Here is a 13,783-nt window from a genome sequence, read left to right on the forward strand (position 1 = left end):
TGTCGTTGGTTCCCAATTGCGCAGATCGAAGGTCATGCTGTTGATCACTGGGTTGTCTGATCCCGACTTGATTATTTACATACCACCACCATATGGCTGGAACTAAACTCACTCACTCACTCACTCACTCACTCACTCACTCACTCACTCACTCACTCACTCACTCACTCACTCACTCACTCACTCACTCACTCACTCAAGCATTTGCTGGTCACACGGAACACCCAATTGAAATTTCGAAATGGGCAAGTGTGTGAAGCCCATTTCTGGTGTTCCCTGCCATGATATATCTGTAATATTGCTAAAAGTGGCGTAAAACTGAACTCATTCATTTTACTGTATGTGTGAACTGTTTCAAAAGTCATCTTTACAATTTACAGAATTTGAGGGTCTACAGTTGCTAAGTTGAATCTATCTACAATGTAGGTAAAAGTATCTTCAATGTAGATGAAAGTGAATTCTGTGTAGACATAAGTATTTTCTATGTAGATGTTAAAGAGGCTTTAGATGGGCCCTATACAGTTTCCCTTAACCTTTTTGTTGGATATCAAAAACCAAATCCACTATCGATAATTGGAAGTCTTGTGATGAACAATTATCTGTTATAATAAAAGCAGATTTTTATGTAATCACCAGTTTTAAGGATTTTCTCTTTTTTGTGGGTTTTTTACTTATTAATGTTAAAGGAATTATTCTGTTAATTTATGCAATAAATATTTATCAATATATATCACTATGTTTACAATAGATGGAAAATTTATGCATTGCCAGGTTACCATATGTACCATAGAGATGAGTACAAAACTATGAATACAATGCACAAAGCTTTACATGGCTGAGCACTGAAGGCAACTTCATTCAAGTGTGTTGTAGTAAAACAACAAAATTCTGATTGTTCGAATATGTGTTTTTCACAACAGATTATTATATTTAATCCTTCTGTAACTATTATGGCACTGACAGTGTTCAGTGTTACATCCAAGAATCTATCATTAATTTGACTTGCATTCTGATTAACTTTATACATTTTTTTATTTTGGGGGGCAATGAATGCTATTTCTAGTGGTAATGGATTAATTGCTGACTGCTGATGAAGTAGCTGATGTAGACCTCATGTAGAAGAAAGAATTACAACAGTCCCTGATATATCTGTACATATAAATTACCTCCTTGCAGGCTGTGTTGTGTTTCATGCCTTGGGTAGTATGTAAGGTTATTATGACACACTCGAATATTCAGTGAACTGAACTGTAGCCCGGTATAAATTCTATTCATTATTCGTGGTTACCAGAACTGAATATGAATGAATATTTGCAATTTTTTGTCTGACTATGTATATTATTATTAAAGTGAGATATGCAAGAATGGAATATGTACTAGCCTTGCAGTAGTGCAAGTCATGTTAGTTTACAATGGCTGCACATGGTACTGTAGACTATAACTAATAGTCTATTAGATACCAAATTTGAGTGTCATGTCACATCACTAGTTATTACTATATCAGATTAACAGTCAACACTAGGGGGGTCCATGTTTTGCATCAATCACATAACTACGATATTACATTTGTGAATTGTTAATAGTATTCGTTACCCAATATTCGTGATACATGTCATGCTGGCCAGATGTTGTATTTGTTGCAGCCCTAGAATTAAGTGGCTGGTTCTAACGATACGCCTTGCGGTAAATACATCCCAGAGAGGTAGCCTAGTGGTTAAAGTGTTGTCTGCATCATCCAAGGATCCAAAGTCGAAAACCCACATAGATACAGTTGTTAATGGCCTTTTCAGTTGTCCCTACTGCAGTGTTTGCAATACCTTCATTTGCACGTTCTCCATCAGGGCCTGCAGGCTTTAAAATCTACAGGCCCTGAATGAAGAAGGCCCATTTTGTCAAACCAATAAAAACAAAATTGACTATACTTTATACATATTTAGGGCTCCTTGCTGTTAAGCAGGAGACCTATTGTAATTGTTCATGTTTTTATTAATATTATCATTTATTATTCCGCCGGAGTTCGTTCAAGCCCTCCAAAGAGCACCAGTGAACAGAATAGCTTGACAATAATCACACAGATGCTCATCGAGGTTTAGATATTCCCCATTAAAATCTCAAGGCTGTAGGCCCAATAGCAGAGGGCAGATAATTCAAAATTAATTCAAAAATTTCAATTTCAAAAGCAAATATCATCAAAACTACTGTTCCAATGTATGCCAAAGTTCTTGAGCATATACACAATCAAAATGCCTACAACTTCGCATAGATGGATGAAGTCGCTGAAATGCACCTTTTGGCCACTATTTTAGATTGACATTTTCGGTGGTGCTTTTCATGAAAATCCTGACTACTTTTCTCCCAAAATGTGCTGCAAGGTAACTACAAGAGCTATGACTTTCAAACTTTGCAAAACCATGTGAATACAGCTTGTAGCTGAAAGGAAAAAACAAACTTTGAACATGTGCTTCCTAATGAAAGAAACAAACAAAGTCACTTACAGCTTGAGGTACACCACACCATAAAACACCTGAAAAGATTTCAAACAATGTACCTGTCACAATAAACAATGCTAAGGCTCAAAACCCCCAAGTTTCGACAGATTAAGGAAATGGCCACCACTTTATGTCACTGACAGCCCAGGGATACATGACAGAATGTGTCATAAGTTACGGGAGATTACCTTCGCTAAGCATATGACGAATATAACTGCTTCTTCAACCACGCTGTCATGCTGTTTCATAGAAACGAGCTGTCTTTGCACAGGACACACACCACCACTCACTAAAGTCTGTAATAACAACAGTTCTTTTCAAATTGAATATAAATAATATGTGCTTTTGTGTATGTAATAGCATTTCCCATACTTTATCGAGTAAATGGGCTGATGCGCCAACAGTTTGATGACGTGGGGTTCTTCCGCAGTGCTTTGCGAGGTGCTTTGCACAGGGGAAGACCTCCAGACTCAAACTGTTGGTATCAGCTCATATACTCGGGAAAGGTATGGAAACTAACTACATACCCCTCACTTTGAACGATAGATAATGGTCTTGTTTGCGATTTAAATTGTTTTAAACCTTTACTAGGATCCATCCCTCAAGATGCCTGAATGGTGACTTGTACATTTCAGGTCTCTTCTTATCTGACGCATGATAATGGAGGCATTTCTCCTCTTGCAGTTTGGTGCTGTCACCAAGTTGGCGATGTGTTTGAGTATTGTATGCAAAAATAATATGTGCATTGTAATAACTATTACCGCTTAAATGGACAAAGTCTGAAATGGTACAAGAGTTGTGATTACTGACCATTAAATGTGATTCTTGACTTATCAAGTTCATTTCGGCATGCATTACAGATCTCTTGATCTCTTTAACAGTGTAATGTTTGGAAAGGAACTGATAATAGCAGGCTTGGGGTACTTTAAAAAGCAAGTGATCAGCAGATATTAGTGACCGAGAAGATTCACACAGCAATCATTTCTATGAAATAAACAGGTTCAGTTTGATAGACACATTTTTGACAAGGTAAGAATCTTGTATGGAACTCGAACTTGGACAGGGAGCCAGTGTAGGAAGGTTATCACTAGTGTTATATGTGCTTACTTCTTAGTTTGGGTCACGATCCATGCTTCAGTGTTTTGGACATGGAGTTTGTCAAACTGTTCCTGGGTTATATTTCCCAATGAGCTATGTACATATTCAAGTCATGCTTTCTTCTGGCAACAGCTGTCGCTACTTGAGTTGTCAAATGGGCTAATAGAATTACATGTACCTCTGTTAACAATATTCCATGACATCCTAAACTGTATGAAGAATAAACTGTCATTACATTTTGTTATGAAGGGTAAAAGTTTTTAATTGGTCACAGATATTGTGAACCAAACTTTCTTAGTAACACATGTAAGTATGTTGAGTCAGGTACAAAAGAAGTGCATGATCACAGACACTCAAACTGTCTTACATGGTTTCTTAATTTGGAAGTATCAGATGCTCTCAACAGCAGATATTCCAAATTTCTCCAGGGTTTTATTCTACATCGATCACATGATTGTCTGATTTGTTTTCAAGCTGTTGTTGCAGAGCAGGAATACTGCTGTGTGACTTGATGCAAAAACTACTTCCATTTTTAGTCACATTTGAATGACAGAGTGCAGGGCCTGCTTTGGCAAAACCCCCGTCACCGTGGAGTGTTAGTCTTGTTTTGCAACATTTAGCTGTTGTAGAGAAGCTGACTGCAGCTGTTCCAGAAACAGAGGGGCTAGACCATGAAGAGCTTTAAACATGAACATCAGTTTCTGGAAGCCAGTGAAGGCCTTGTAAGATGGATATAATATGCTTATGTCTGCATGTTCCTTTTATCAGTCTTGCCACTGAGTTCTTTACCTTCTCAGGCATCACTGAATCGGTCCAGACATCAGTAAATTACAGTAATCAATCCATAATGGCACAAAAGCATGGATAAGTGTCTTAGTTTCCAGAATGCATACATACCACTTAGTTTTAATGATAATTTGGAGGAGGTAGTAAGCAACAGGGTGTACTACATTTGTATGACGTTCATCCCCTAGTGTTGCCTGAAAGGTGAAACCTACATTTCTGGCTTGGACAGATGGCCTAATTCTCCAATGTGAAGGGGTGATATTGACATCTTGGACAGCATGTCTCTGGAATTGATGATCGTAAGTTCCGTTTTGACATCATTGAGCTTCAGAAAATGTGTCAACATCTATAGGTTCATGTACTGTATGCATGACAGCATGATAAAGAACATTCTTCACTGATACTGACATCACTGGCCCAGAGCTGAGAGACAACTGTGTATCATCGGAATATTAGTGACACTTGTTCCGTTAAGGCCAATAAATTTTCATCTTTTGTAACTTCTGAACAAAGTTTTCTTTTCTTAAGAGATTCTTGATACCCAAATGATATTTTTTCTATCTCAACAAATAGGTTTTGAGAAGAGCTTCTAGAAACTTCTGTCAGTTCAAGTCGAAGAGCACTTGACTAGTAGTGATATCAGTCATATTAACAAACCATTACTACTTTCGACATCAAAGTGTAACTTACAAATGGCTGGACTGTATAAACAAGGAGCCCTCAATTTTGCTTGGAACTATATTTTCCGACTGTTTCTGCAAAATCAATTAGCAAAGCCTCTGGTGCAGAGAGAAGTTCTTATTTGTTATAGACTGGTGTTGACATTCCTATGTGCAAAGCGCTGAAGTACATATACCAGAAAGTGAAACTGTTAGTAAGGATTGTAACTTGAAGATTCAAGGATGATCCCTGAACGTTAATATAGCAAAATAATATGTGAGAGATGCTAGTTGAAAAAACAGAGACAATTTACTGAATGCCCCAGAGGACTGCCAGCCTGATACAATAACAATTGTCGCCTGGCCTCTGGGTCTGTGCTTATTTTGAATGCTGCCCGAGTGCTTTTACTTTGAGATGTCAGTATTGTGCTACTTTACAGTAACTTTAATATATACTACCGACAAGAAATAAGGGAACTAATGAAATAATAATGAATTTGAAACTGCTTTAAATATCCACTAAATCAATTTTAGGCGTCAAGTTCAATATCTGGTGTGTCCACCATGTTGGGCAACACATTCACGGCACCTTGATGGCATGCTGTTAATCAATTTTCGGATGGTTGCCTGTGGTATTGCCCGCCATTCCTCTTGGAGAGCTGCACCAAGCTGGGCCAGGTTGGCAGGTCCTGGGTCCCTGGCGTACACCCTTCAACCAAGAACGTCCCAGAGATGTTCAATTGGGGACAGGTCTGGGGACTTAGAGGGCCAGTCCAATGTCTGGATACCTTCTTGTCGGAGATAAGCGAAGACAATTCGGGCCCGATGTGGTCTGGAATTATCATCTTGGAATACAAAATTTCGGCCGATAACTCTAGCCAATGGAGCCACAACAGGACGCAATATTTGGTCAACGTATCGCTGACCAGTCATGGCTCCGTTAATGATGACCAAATCTGATCGTCTGTCATGTGTAATCCCACCCTACACCATGACACTACCACCTCCATATCGATCATGGTCAAGAATTGCTGCACTGGCATATCGCTCCCCGCTCCGATGCCAACAACGTTTTCTGCCATCTGTGAGTGAGTGAGTGAGTGAGTTTAGTTTTACGTCGCACTTAGCAATATTCCAGCTATATGGCGACGGTCTGTAAATAATCGAGTCTGGACCAGACAATCCAGTGATCAACAACATGAGCATCGATCTGCGCAATTGGGAACCGATGACATGAGTCAACCAAGTCAGTGAGCCTGACCACCCGATCCCGTTAGTCGCCTCTTACGACAAGCATAGTCACCTTTTATGGCAAGCATGGGTTGCTGAAGGCCTATTCTACCCCTGGACCTTCACAGGTCTCTGCCATCTGTGAATCGTAGGCAAAACCTTGACTCATCAGAGAACATGGTGTAACGCCAGTGGCGCAAAGCCCGTCCCTGATGCTGCCTAGCCCATGCCAATCTTTGGCGCTTATGGTGAGCTGAAAGGATGACACCCTTAAAAGGCCGTCTTGCTTTCAGACGAGCTTGATAGAATCGGTTTTTAACGGTTGAAGTTGAAATGCATCTTCTAGTGAGTGTGCGGAATTCTCTGTTAATGGCAGGGGCCGATTTAAACCTATCGCGTTGAGCAATTAACGTAATGAGACGATCCTGTCATGGTGTCGTTGATTTTGGTCTACCACGCCCAGGTCTCATTGCAACCCCACCCGTTTGATGGTACTTATCCCACAGGCGTGAAATTACACTTTTTGATTTACCTATCTGCCGGGCAACTTCACATAATGATGTCCCCCCCTCTATCATGCCCACAATTCTCCATTTTGTTGCTTCACCGAGATACTGCCTCGGAGGCATTTCTGTCAGTAAGTTTCAATCTCTATTGCATTAGTGATTGCGACTTCTCCAGTACATGTACAGGAGTTAACTTCTGTATGCACGTGTAGCACGTGCTGGGCATGCATTATGCGAAATTCCATTGTCATTGGATGTTGCGTTTGGGAGATATGCCACGATAACGGACCCTGTCACAGTCAAAGTCATCTACATTCAATTTCTTGGTTCCCTTATTTTCTATCGGTATTATATGATGACCCATTTGTCTGAAGAGATCATAACTTCCATACATAGACACAGACTTATGATGGTTTTAGCACTATGATTAGTGCATGTGGGTCCATGTATGTTTTTTTGTGATTGCTTCATGTCTTGGCGCCTGTTTCACAAAGATCTCGTAAACCCGAGATCTCGTAACTTTTCTTGTAGCATCCATAACTCTCATGTTACAGTAAAGGAGGTACAGTGGCTACGAGAACACTTGCATGATCTGAGGCTTACAAGAGTTTTGTGACACGGGGCCCTGCAACGGAGATGGTGTCCGTCAGTCTTCTGGGTAAAGCTTTTGTCTAGAAATGATGACAGTCCCAGATGTGAAGGCAATGCGAGTGTTCTTAGTACCTCGTATGACCCCTGTTTGCATTAATACAGGCTAGCACACGTCTTCTCATGGAGAAAGTCAGCCGCCGGATGACGTCATGAGGGATCCGCTGCCACTCCTCTAGCAGAGCCTGTTCCAGCTGAGTAATGGTGGTTGGCTGCTGAGGACGATGTCTCAACTGTCTCCCGAGGTGGTCCCACAGGTGCTCAATCGGTGATAAGTCAGGGGAGCGTGATGGCCAAGGCAAAAGCTGAAAGTTCTGGTGATTCAGGAAGTCCATAGTGAGTCTGGCGGTGTGGGGTCTGGCGTTATCCTGTTGAAGAATCATCCCTTGTCGTTGTCTCTGCATGAAGGGGATCACTGCAACACTTGGTCTCTGTACCTTTGGGCTGTTAGGGTCTGGCGAATAAATACCAATTCCGTCCTCTGGTCCCCGCATATTCTGCCCCAAACCACAACGCTTCCGCTGCCAAAGGGAATGACTCCTTGGACACATGCTGGAGCCAGCCGCTCACCTCTCCGTCAGTAGACTCTCACTCTACCGTCAGCCTGGAAGAGGTTGAACTGACTTTCATCGCTAAAGATGACTCATGACCAGTCCCAACGTTGCCAGCGTCTCACCATTCTTGCCCAGCGAAGATGGTTCATGCGGTGTTGAGCGGTCAAGGTCATCCCACGGAATGGACGATATGCCCGGATACCAGCAGCGCGAAGTCGTCTCATGACTGTGTTCCTGCTGACGAAATGACCTAGCGCTGTCGCTGTTGATGACGTCATGGTGAGGTATCTGTTGCGTAGATGTAGAGTGCATAGGTGTCATTCTTCCGCAAGGGTTGTTACTCTTGGTCTTCCACTTCTTGGACGGTCGGATGTCTGGCCAGTATGGTTGAAACAACGGAAGAGTCGTATAATGGTTTGTCTGGTGCAGCCAAGAGTTCTTGCGATCTCACTGTTTGAGACCCCCACTTGCGACCTCCCGACGTCTCTCTCTCGCTCCGCTGCTGTAAGACATGGCATTTCTCTTGTGTGCTTTTCCTCACAAGTGTAATGAACGGTAGAATACACCACTTTTCATACCCTTTCTGCACAAATTGCACGTGCAAATGGAAAAAATCATCCTTTTCGAAAAATTAACTTTTTTGGAAACCAGAATGCAAATGTTACTGTTTGGCGCCATGTTATCATTGGTTGCGTTCATTGCAATACTATAACTTCAAGACTGAAACACTTTGGGGAACCCTTTTGAAAACATATAACATATTAGGGGTGTGCACTTTCTTTTGTACTTCAGTTTATATCTGTGTTCTAGATATTAGCAAGTATTTATGAGCAGCTAAGTGGCAATAAAGCAAATAGAATATTTAATAGAATCTCATGTTTTATGTTCAGCGTATCAACTTGTTTCTCCAGATGCCTGATTGATTATCGACGTGAGAAACAATGCCTACAATTCAGACGTACGGTTTGTCCCAAGCTTTAACATAAGTTTGTATATAGATAATTGTTTGTTTGGTTTTTGTTTGTTTTTGCTTTTTTTGTTTGACACTGCACTCCACAATTTTCCATCTATATGGCAGTTGCCTGTAAATAATGAAGCCTGGATCAGAAAGTACAGTGATCGACATCATGAGCATTGATTTATGAATGACATGTGTCGACCAAGTTTATCACTATATCTATTTTGGCAACAACCATGAAGAACTGGGTTTGAAATGGTCTTCAGTAGGGGTGTCACGATACATAAGTTTCATAAATTGATACAAGGCGTTGTGCATTCTCAGAAAAATAATGTCAGCAAAACTTGTTATCAGGGCAGTGTCGAATTTGTCTAAAAGACGGTGTTTCAAATAAGGTTTCACATGAGATATTGGTGCTAGGGCTCTCAAGAGTCCAAAATTTGAGACTCAAGTACTCGAGGGGTCAGACCCAACTTGGACCCAAGTACCCGGCAATCTGGATGCTTATCTAAAACCAACATTCAAGCATTCATGTGGCTGTTCTATGCTCCACACTACAAATAATGAAACCTGCATACGTGAATCTAAACATTATTGAATAAACAATAGATATTCACTGCCAATGAAAGTATCTATCACCTCTTTAGTATTGCAAAAAGCGTGTGAAGGCAGAATTTTATACAACTTAGTATAAAATTTGTTTTACAAACGATCATAGACTCAAATTGCTGTTACTGGTTTGTATTACAAGGGTGTAAGGGTAGTAGTTAGAACAGTGAAACAAATGCACATACAGTACGTGATGAGCCAGGCCTACTTGTTTTCTGTGTTTCATTTTAATGTTCATACCCCCTTGTAAGCCAGACCAGTAACAGCGATCTGAAACTATGATAATTCATTAAACACTATTGTCTTGAGGTAAATAAAATTCTGAAATATAATGTCCAATTGGCAAGGTAAAATTATGAGAATTCGCAATCTTAATTTCAATTTGTTTGATTTACATTTTTTTGTTTAAAGTGAACTTCATCGGTACATTTTTACTGCAAAGGGACGATAGACGATACGTCAAATAGTCAATGAACCTTGATCATGGTTAAATATTTAAATCAGGATTGATGTTCTTTTTGACTTATTAGAGTGAATACGGTTTAGATTTACACTGAAGACTAAGCACATATCGAGTAACACTACAATGAAGTTCCACTTCCGAAAATCCTCTAGATAGAGATCACATCAAAAGTATGAATTGTGATTAAAACTTTAGCTATTTCACGATTTAGGTCTTTAAGTGTGAATGTTATTTGGAATGCATATGTGTGTGTCGATTGTTGAAATGCGAGGGATAAGAACAACTTATCTATGTAGAAAACAAGAGTGAAGACTAATTGTATGAAACTGTTTGTTTTATGAAATTAATGCAAGAACTGATTATTAAAACACGACATATTTTACCAATTTCTTTCATTATTGCTTTTAGAAATTGCTGTCAAAAGTGACATAACTGAAACGAGTTGTAAATTGTCAAGGTGCATGGTAATTTGGTTTCAATGTTTCACACAAAGCCCTGAAACCCTCCCCTTTAACAAGGCTTAATGGTCACATGTCATAACACATATAAGCATTTCATAACACCTTCATACAATTTCCTGTCAACCTGCTTGCGACGTTTGCTAATAAAATGAGCAAAGTGCCCCAGCATTGCTTGCTTAGCTGTCTACAGTGCTTATTTGCAAAACTGGAATATCGGGGGGGGTTTGCCCATGAGGTCCAGATCAGTTTTCTTGTCAATCATCCATCTTGATTGGGTGAGACGTTCCGTGTTATCTCCCCCACGAGTCCTTAAGTGCATTCAATTGGACTCAAGTCCTCCTTTACCCGACTTGGCCCCGAGTACTTGAGTACTCGGGAGAGTCCTAATTGGTGCAACATCAAAATGTTAATCAGACTATGTCAAATAGAATATGTATGAAAAGAAGGAATTAATTGATGTTCTGAACATTTGATTTTGCAATGGATCATGAAGTTTCTCATAATAACAAGTTGGTAGGCTTTGTCCTCTGCACTTGAAATAGAACCTTGAGAAGTTTAAATTATTACTTAAAAGATAGCTGCATATATGCTAAAGCATTTAGTGAAAACAAGTCGTTCCACTCATATACAACTTAAGGAGGGCTATTTCATATTTCAGTTTGTGATACATTTCAAGTTTTCATATCATCTTGTCGCGTTTGGTAGTTAAGTAACATCTAGTTGAAATGCCTCTTAAAGGGGCACTGATGCGGAGCAATTTCCGTGGACTGGTGTAATCTTTTGTTATTGTTTTTCTCCCGTGAATACCCGGATGATATCCTAGAATTCGTGACTGGTTTGTGACCTCTGCCGCTCAGTCCGTATGCGCACTTGATAGTTTAATTATAGACAGATCAACTGAGGTGAAGTCATTTTTACTTCATTACAAATGTATTATGAAAACAAATGAAACACTTTGAAGGTTAATCATCTGCCAGTGGTAGAAATGGTAACAAAAACTATTAGGACGGGAAAATAACGAAGCCAATGTACGTCTCTATATTTCGTCTCATAACCCTAATTAGTTTACTGTCACATTTGTATGATTTTGAAATTTAATGAAAGAACACACGATCTGCTTATACTCATAGTAAATTTCTAACATGACAGCAACATTTATACATTGTATAGATTGCCAATGTGGATCCTATTTCACACACATACGCCATCTAGTGTGTGTTTTCTGTGATATAGATTCTGCTGAATGCTACAACAAATAAATTAAAACAAAATGCAAATAATGAATGTAAAACAGATTAATTTTATAGCAACAATGTCAGGCTACTACCTCGTTCAGGAATGTATCCATCAATGTCTGTAGACTATATCCTTGGGACTGAGAGACATTCTGTAGAATTTCAGCAAGACAGAGGGGCTTTCTGTAAACTATCCCAAGGATAGTGGGACTTACTGTAGACTATCCCATAGTGGTGTTCTGATTAATAAAATTATTCGAAAATTGGTGGCAGTGACCAAACGATCAACCAGTCAATCACATTTTCTCATGATCAGACACAAATGATTTTGGAACGACTGTTTTAGTCTTTGAAACACTTGATGATGGAACATGTGTTTGCAGGACCTGAAAATGTGTTTATTTCTTAGAAAACTCACTTCACTAATTGAAAAGTCATGATATGAAGTCATGACACTTGAAGACTCCTGAGGAAGTGTATGTCCATGATATATTAGTCATCACTTTTAAAGTAAAACGTTTTGTCATGTTATACATATCTGCAGTAACTACCAAAAGGAAAATCTGAAAATTGATGCTAACCAATTTTTTTTAATGCTTGTTTGTTGGTAATGAAGGTGTCATCAATTGTGACATTTCAACCAATTCCCAACACTTATAACTATCCCAAGTTAAGAGGGAACTTTCTGTAAACCATCCTAAAGATAGAGGTACTTTCTATAAACTATCCTAAGGATAGAGGTACTTTCTATAAACTATCTTAAGGTTAGAGGGACTTTCTGTAAAGTATCCCAAGGATAGAGGGACTTTCTGTAGACTATCCCAAGGATAAAGGGACTTCCTGCAAACTAACCCATGGATAGAGGGACCATTTGTTGACTCAATCAAGGCTAGAGGGACTTTTGTAAAGATCCTAAAGATATGCAGGAATTTTCTGTAGAATGTCAGTGTGACAAATGACTCTTTTCATGAGTACACAACGTTGTTCAGTGAAAACAGATAATGCTTGCTTTGATTCTTCAGTTATCTGCACTTCATGAATACACCTAAATAAATTTGCCCGTTTCAATTATAGATTGCATTGATGCATGTAATTAAGGCCAACCCTGCTGCAAACCTGTGCATTTGTGGTCATATCATGCCTCGAAGCCTTGAAGTAAGAATAATATAAATGAAGAATACTTATTATGGAAATTTTAGAATGTTATTATAGGTGCGCTGTTGGAAGGGCTCATTAGAGGCAGCATTGAGCAGTAATATTATCCAAATGGTTTTGTTTCTGGAGCAGTGGCATTGATTAACTAAATTTGGGAATGGTGATCAGTTTCATTGTGTATATGTAGATATCCTAATTGGGGTATTGTTGAGGTCATTTTTTATATTGAAACAGCTACAGTTTTTGTGGTACTATGTCAGTGCTTGTCCTGAACCAAAGGATGAACTAGGCTTTAAAGTCGGAGGTGTGCTTGGTTGGAGTAATGAGTCTATGAGTAATCCTACTGCTGTATTTGTAGAATGTATAGAAATATTATTTAAAAGGAAATCCATGTATATGATCCAGTTGATGCACTTCATTGGGTCAGAACTGTTGTGTTTCAGGAGAGACGTGGATTATTTTCAGAACATATTGTCTAGATGCTGCCATTTTGGTAGAAGATAATGCTTGTTGTATCATAGGTGGGATATGATTGTCCAATAGGATGGACACAGAATAGACATGACTTATAATAAAAGAGGAAGTTTCGATACAGTATCTGTGGGATGCGAGACTTTTTGAAGGATATCCTACTTGGGACAGGCCTTTCTGAAGAATATCCTGAATGGGAGAAGGGGACTATCTGGAGAATATCCTGAGTGGGACAGAGAGATGGCCTGAAGAATATCATGAGAGGGATGGAGAGATACTCTGAAGAAAATCCTGAGTGGGACAGAGAGATGCTCTGAAGAATATTCTGAGTGGGACAGAGAGATGGCCTGAAGAATATCGTGAGTGGGACAGAGAGATGGTCTGGAGAATATCCTGAGTGGGCCAGAGAGATGGTCTGAAGAACATCCTGAGTGGGCCAGAGAGATGGTCTGAAGAACATC

This window comes from Haliotis asinina, chromosome 14 (assembly GCF_037392515.1).
Source record: "Haliotis asinina isolate JCU_RB_2024 chromosome 14, JCU_Hal_asi_v2, whole genome shotgun sequence".
Lineage (NCBI taxonomy): Eukaryota > Metazoa > Mollusca > Gastropoda > Lepetellida > Haliotidae > Haliotis > Haliotis asinina.